The sequence below is a fragment of the Mangifera indica genome, chromosome 6 (genome assembly GCF_011075055.1).
Source record: "Mangifera indica cultivar Alphonso chromosome 6, CATAS_Mindica_2.1, whole genome shotgun sequence".
NCBI lineage: Eukaryota > Viridiplantae > Streptophyta > Magnoliopsida > Sapindales > Anacardiaceae > Mangifera > Mangifera indica.
The window spans coordinates 13447912-13455818 of NC_058142.1; positions in this window are offsets into that span (position 1 = coordinate 13447912).

Sequence of the window (7907 nt, forward strand, 5' to 3'; positions counted from 1 at the left end):
GTTGGGCTCACTTGAAATGGGCATTCATTTATGAGCCTTTAGAGAAATATTAATTGGTATATAAAAATATAAGGATAGCTTGAGTTGTACATACTCAATCGAATTAAAATTAGTTTAGTTTAGATTAGATTTATGACTTAGATTCATAATTCATTCATAAAACAACGATATCTTAACAATTGTTTTAAAAGTAGATATGAACCGAATTGAGCTCTTAGACTTTTAATTTAAGTTTAGTTTGAATAAAAAATAATTTGATTTGAGTTTTACTTAAGTTCGTCAAATCAAAATTAAGGGTAACACCAATTTAAGGCATAAATTAGTGTTGAATAAAAATTAAATCAAATAAAACACCTTATAAGTTCAATCTTCCAACTTCCTAAAATGTTGCAGTTTTTATGTCCCATGACATTTTATATATAATTAAATTATAGCTAAAATTTTGATCAATTGCAATAGTTATTAAAGTCGTCATTTTATATCCCATAATGTTACCGTTTTTCTTTTTTTGCAACAGCAATTTATTGTTAATTTCCTAATACAACATTATTAAATCTATTGTTTTATATCTCATAACGCTATAGTTTTTTTTTTCAACCGTGGGTTATTATTAATTTTCTAATATAACACTATTAAATTTGTTGTTTTATATTTTATAATGCAACGGTTCTTTTGCAACTGTAGTTTATTGTTAATTTTCTAATATAATTCTATTAAAACTATTATTTTAAGCATCGGCCTAAAAAGCATTGCCTTAAGCTTAACATGAGGTAGTAACTTACATGGTAAAGTGATTGTGAGATTGGTAATTAGGCTTAGGATTTCACCAATTTGGCAGGTTGAACAAAGGCTTACTTGTTGAATTATTCACAAAGAATAGTTATAAGGCTGAGGTAGTTTGCTTGCATGACCATAGTATATGGCGTTGGAGTCCCTTCTTAGACACTAAGATGATCCAAGGTAGTTGTTTCTTATTTATATTAATTTCTGCCAATTTGTTTTATGCCTTGAAGAATAAAATTATGCATATTAATAATAAGTATTAATTGTTGTACTAACAATAACGTGTTATTGTATAATTAGATATTATATTATCTTTAATTTAAAATCATTCATTCATATCATGACACATTATAGTTAGTATACAAATTAATACTTATTAAAAGTGTTGATTATATGTAAGTAAATTAAGCATCTTATACATTGTTATAAGGTAAATACACTAATTTTGTTGAATGTAAAAGTATATGGAGATTATTCTATGAATAACTTAAATATTAATTAATTGTTCATGCTTTGGGTGCATGGATTTGTTTTCAAGTTTGCTTAATCATCCTTCACCTAAAATGTTTCTAAATTAAATAGAGAAGAGCCAAGAATTATGGGTCAGATATAAACTTTCATTTTCTATCAATCACATCCTATATTTCTAGCAAATGACCTTGAAATTCAATTTATGGGATTTGAATTTTCATATCAAATTAGATATGTTTTAAGGAAAGGACGTTTAAGTGGATTCTCAGAGGCAAATTTGTCCCAGCATGACTCAAATATACAATTTATACTCGGTTATCCTAGATTTAAAGATTTTGATCTAAAGTGAACAATATCTAATGAATTAGATTAGAATTTCAGTTATTAATGTAATGTAATATTATTTGAAACTAATAGAATATAGCATTTTGCACGAATTTAGATTTCCATACTCTTATGACTTTTTATAAATTCCATTTTTTGAAAGTCAATTTCGAATGAATAATATTATATAAACTAATAATAAATATAAAATATTATTTTATTTTTAATTTAAAATTATTTAATTATATGATAATATATTAGTATTTATCATATATTTATATATACGGTTCTTACATATCGACCTATGGATAGTCGTTTTTTTAATGCAGACTTCTAAAGTTGTATTTTTCACTAAAAAAACAAGAGCCCACAAACCCCTAGCAAACTCCTTAATAATTAGTACACATTAATATAAAATTAAGACCAAATGACTATTTCCCCTCCAAAGGTCTGGATGAATTCATAAAGGGAGAAGGACTATTTCCCACCTAACTTTTGATGTTTTCTTAAAATGTCACCCACGGCAGATAGAAAACTCTTATTCCCACCTATGAGTCGTTAACATTACAAGAATTCGTTTGAGTGAAGGGGCATTTTAGTAATCACAAGTGTTATGTCGGTTTTATTAAAGCGAGAGAATAAAAAATTGTTTATTAAATAATTTTTCATAAAATTAAATGTGGCCGACTTTTTTGTCACACGCCATCCACCAATACTTGATGCGTGGCGAAGCTTACGGTGGAAGGAAGCTTTATTGGCGAGTTGAAGCGAAATAATCGGCGATATGTTTTTTATGGATGGTGTGGCGAAAGGAAATGAGGACAAGTAGAAGGAAAAAAGAAAATGGCGTCGATTTTAAAACAATGAGGTGGCACATTTCGACGCACTTATACGTAGCCCCTGCAAAGAAATAAATGCGCAATGATTTTTCAAAATCAACGGCTAATATTGCTTACATAGAAATCAACGGTTATGGGGAATTTCAAAATCGATAAGCCAATCAAATATGGACACATGTTGCGGTGTTTTTCTCATTTAACGGGGTTTTGAATAAATATCGACGGAAAAAAGAATTTTTTATTATATTGAAAGTGAATGAAAAAGCGACGATCTGGTAATTTGAAATGCCATTTTGAATTAGCGAAAAAGAATGAAGGGTTTCATTTCATTCTCAAACAAATGTGTTGCCTTCTATTAATTCTCTAAAGTGTAAGGGTCCTGTGAGTTCCAAAAACCGACAACGGCCAACGACGACTACAAAACGGTGATGACAATAATAACGACAACGTCTTCAAGAGTGAACGAAGTAGTGTTTTGACCAACAACAATGTGAAGGGTTTTCTACTACTGTCTTTGAACCTACGACAATGATAGTGGTTTTTCGTGTTGTTTGAAGTAACAACGACGATGAAAAGTACACCAACCAAGGGTTGTAGAAGTTCTTGGCCTCAAGGTTTGATCTGTCCATGTCTCATTGTTTCGTGCATAGTGTTTCAACATTATATCATTTATGATGGTCTGCTCTGTTGGTAAAAAAATTAAATGTGTTGGTGTTTGTTTATGTTAACGGTTGGTTTTATGATTTTTCTGTTATGTTGGTTTAGGGTTAATGATATGGTGATATATTTTACATATATAGTAGGCCTAACAAATTTACGTATGGGTTTTGCATACAATACTTAGGGTCTATTTTTCTTCATTGGATTCGTCAATTATTTTGTTGCTTTACATGAAAAAATGGGTAGTTTGAGATAGGTATTTTAGGGTTTACCCTGTATATGTAGTTTTTATGTGGACTGATGAATCTGATGTTTTTAATTAACTATTAATCGTAAATAAAACTTCTTATTAGGGTTTCTTCGCTATTGAATAAGCTTACTTATATGAATAATATGATTGATTATGAATTAAATATGCTTATATGAAAAGTTGTTATATGCTTACTGTTATAATATATATGGTTATATGTATACTGCATACTGTATAATATATTCATATTGTTTACATGTAATACGTATGTGCAAATTGTATTACATACTTTCATGTTATTTGTAACATGCTTATATAATGTATTATAACATATGAATTGAGCATGCATACTATTAATGTATTTTATGCTTGAATATTGTTTGAGGGTTATGAACATGTATTATTTGGTATATTGGTTGGACATCTAGGAGTGTAGTGCTACTTACGCAATAAAAAAAGGTAATACTTTTAAGTCTCCTAGTTTAACAACGCCCTGTACCAAAAATCTAAATAAATGCGTGTTGTTTGATGTTTACTGATTCTTTGCAAATTACATATTTGCATTGTCACTACATTCTGATCACATAATGGATGAACAGTTTACATGGTTGCATGTTGTTTACATGTTATCATGCTTGTTATAGCATGCTCACCTATGTACTGTTGGATGCTTCAATATTATGCATATCGTTAATGTATTTTATGCTTGAATATTGTTTGAGGGTTGTGAACATTCATTATTTGGTATATTGGTTGGACATCCAGGAATGCAGTGCTACTGACGCAATAGAAAGGGGTAATATCTTCAAGTCTCTTGGTTTAACAATGTGTGTTGTTTGATGTTTATTGATTCTTTGCAAATTGCATGTTTGCATTGTCATTGCATTCTAATCACATAATGGATGAACAGTTTACATGGTTGCATGCTATTTACATGTTGTTATGCTTGTTATAACATGCTCACTTATGTAATGTTGGATGTTTGAATATTATGCATATTGTTAATGTATTTTATGCTTAAATATTGTTTGAGTTGTGAATATGCATTATTTGGTATATTGGCTGGATATCCAAGAGTATAGTGCTACTGATGCGATAGGAAGGGGTAATACCTTCAAGTTTTCTGGTTTAACAACACCTCGTACCAATAATGTAAATAAATGTGTGTTGTTTGATGTTTACTGATTCTTTGCAAATTGCATGTTTGCATTGTCACTGCATTCTGATTACATAATAGATGAACAGTTTACATGGTTGCATGCTATTTACATGTTGTCATGCTTGCTATAACATGCTCACTTATGTAATGTTGGATGTTTGAATATTATGCATATTGTTAATTTATTTTATGCTTGAATATTGTTTAAGGGTTATGAACATGCATTATTGGTATATTGGTTGGACATCCAAAAGTGCAGTGCTACTGACACGACAGGAAGGGGTAATACCTTCAAGTTTCCCGGTTTAACAATGCCCCGTACCAATAATGTAAATAAATGTGTGTTGTTGATGTTTACTCATTCTTTGCAAATTGTATGTTTGCATTGTGATTACATTCTGATCATATAATGGATGAATAATTTACATTATTGCATGTTGTTTACATGTTGTCATGCTCGCTATAACATGCTCACTTATATACTGTTGGATGCTTGAATATTATGTATACTATTCATGTATTTTATGCTTTAATATTGTTTGAGGGTTGTGAACATGTATTATTTGGTATATTGGTTGGACATTTAGGAGTGCAGTGCTACTGGCGAGACAAGAAGGGATAATACCTTCAAGTCTCCTAGTTTAACAATGTCTTGTATCAATAATGTAAATAAATGTGTTTTATTTGATGTTTACTGATTCTTTGCAAATTGCATGTTTGCATTGTCACTACATTCTGATCACATAATGGATGAACAATTTACATTTTTGCATACTGTTTACATGTTGTCATGCTTGTTATAATATGCTCACATATGTACTGTTGGATGTTTGAATATTGTTTGATGGTTGCGAACATGCATTATTTGGTTTATGGATGTTGTCTAACGAATGAACATGCATGTTGTTTAATGGATGCATACTGAACATGCAATATTTAGTATATTGGGGATATGTCTCACATAGGATGTTGCCCACGATGCAATTTAATTTATGATTTGATGTCTATGATATTCCATGTGAAATTCATAATGTTGATCCAGATAAGTATAGCTACATTGTCTTCATCAAATACTTGAAAAACTGTATAGCCAATGAAAATGAAATAATGGAGTTGTATGTGGAAGAGAAAATAAAGATTCAAGCAAAAAAGTCTAATAGGGTGAGGAGATATATTATAGACTGTGATGAAGATATGTGTCATATATTTAAAGAGTATATTAAGGTTGGGTTGAAAGATATTGACATGTTTGTAGAATTCCTTCCTATTGTGACAGTTGGAAATATGACCCCTTTGCCACTTGAACAGCAGCCTACAGAAGCCTTACAGTAGCCACCTCAACCCTCACAGCAGGCACCCCAACCCTCATAGCAGCCTATAAAAGTGTCACAGCAACCACCCCAACCCTCACAACAGCCTACCCAACTATCACAACCCTCACACCAACCTACACATCCCTCACAACACCCTCCCTAAGCCTCACAACTACCTACCCAACCTGCACATCCCTTACAACGTCCTCTCTATCCCTTATAGCACCTTGGACAGCCGTTAGAACAGTCTCCCTAACAACCATCTGATTGGAGTAATGGATCTGATGAGTATGAAGGAGAAATCTCTAATATTGAATGTAGTGATGATGACTGTCATTAGAGCGATGTCTCCCATGAAGATGCACAGTTTAACGATGTTAATGATGATATGAAAAATATAAAATGAAGATACATCTACAATAGCTATAGACAATACCAATGAAAAGACAGTTGAAAGTGTGAAAAATGAGACAACTGGGGGTTTATCTAATGGTGAAAAAGGCAGTGAAGATGAAAATTCTGATTCATCAAGTTCTACATGTGATTATGCTTCAAGGTTGTCTAGGTTTATGAAGGGAAAAACATTCACATATAGTGTAAATGAGAAAGTTAATTTTGATGTAGGACAAATTTTTGAAAGTGTTGATTATTTTAGAGAGGTATTAAGTGATTACACAGTTCAGAAGGACTTCGAATTGAGAAAGATATATAATGAAAGAAGGAGAATCAAATTAGTTTGTGCAACAGAGGGTTGTCCATACCATCTTTATGCAACCATGATGGTCGATCAGTAGTATTTCTAAATAAGAATATACGAGGGCACACACACTTGTTTGAGGGTTCAAAACAACTCAGCAGCTATTGCTTCTTCAGTAGTAAAGAAAATTGGTTATTTCATTCCATCACAAAGAGGGTCAACCATTAAACCTTTGGCTGACCAACTGGAAAATGATCATTTTTTGAAGATTAGCAGTAAAAAACTCTATAGGGCTAAGAAAATTGCAACTAGGATGACAGTAAAAGAGTACTTTAACTCGTTCAATTGGTTGTTTGGGTATTGTAACATTTTGTTGGTTAGTAATCATGGTTCAAAGGTTGTTTGGAAAGTCATTAGGAAAGAAATCCTATCAACTCTAAGATTTCATAGGTTTTTTGTGAGTTTTTCAGCATAAAAAGGGGGATTTATTGAGGGATGTCGTCATTTTGTAGGAGTAGATGGTTGTCATCTCAAGGGTCATTTTAGGGGAGTTCTTCTGTTTGCAGTTGCATTAGATGCCAATAGTGGGATATTCCCATTGGTTATTTTTGTGTGTGAGGTTGAGAATAGTGACACATGGGGGTATTTCATCAATTTACTACATGATTTTTTTGGGGATGTCGAGTCTATCACTTTCATGAGTGATAGGCAAAAAGGGTTAATAAATGCTTTAGAAACACAATGGTCGAGCACTAAGAGTATATTTTATTCAATGCAAATTTTAGGAAATTTTTTCTTGGGATATGCATGAGGAACCTTTTTTGTGCTGTTTGTAGAGCATCCAATAAAGTTAATTTCCAGAATGCATTAACAAAAGTACTAGAGATTGATCAGACAACACATAAATGGATTATCGAAAATGAACCTGAGCAGTGGTTTAGGTTTGGATTTGATACAAATGCCAAATATGATCATATCACCAATAACATGAGTGAATCCTTCAACAATTGGCTTGGAGAAGATAGGGAAATGCCAATTTTGAGTTTGTTGGAACTTTATTGAAGGAGAATAATGACAAGAATTCAAGGTAGGCTCAAGGCAGCCAGAGAGTGGGTTACCCCACTGCCACTACTGTTGTTTGCCAAGTTGAATAAAAATATTGAATCTGCTAAAAATGTAAGGATTCTTCATGTTGGTCTAATGGAGTTTGAAGTCATTGACATGTCTATTTTGCCAACTGGAATATACACGTTGGATCTTCAAAAGAGAAGTTGTGATTGTGGCATATGGCAAATTTCTAGTGTCCTATGTCAGCATGCAGTGTGCTCTTTACTGTATATGAATTTTTCTTCATTTGAATTATTTGTTGATGAGAAACTCAAAATTCCAGCATATATGACAACATATCATG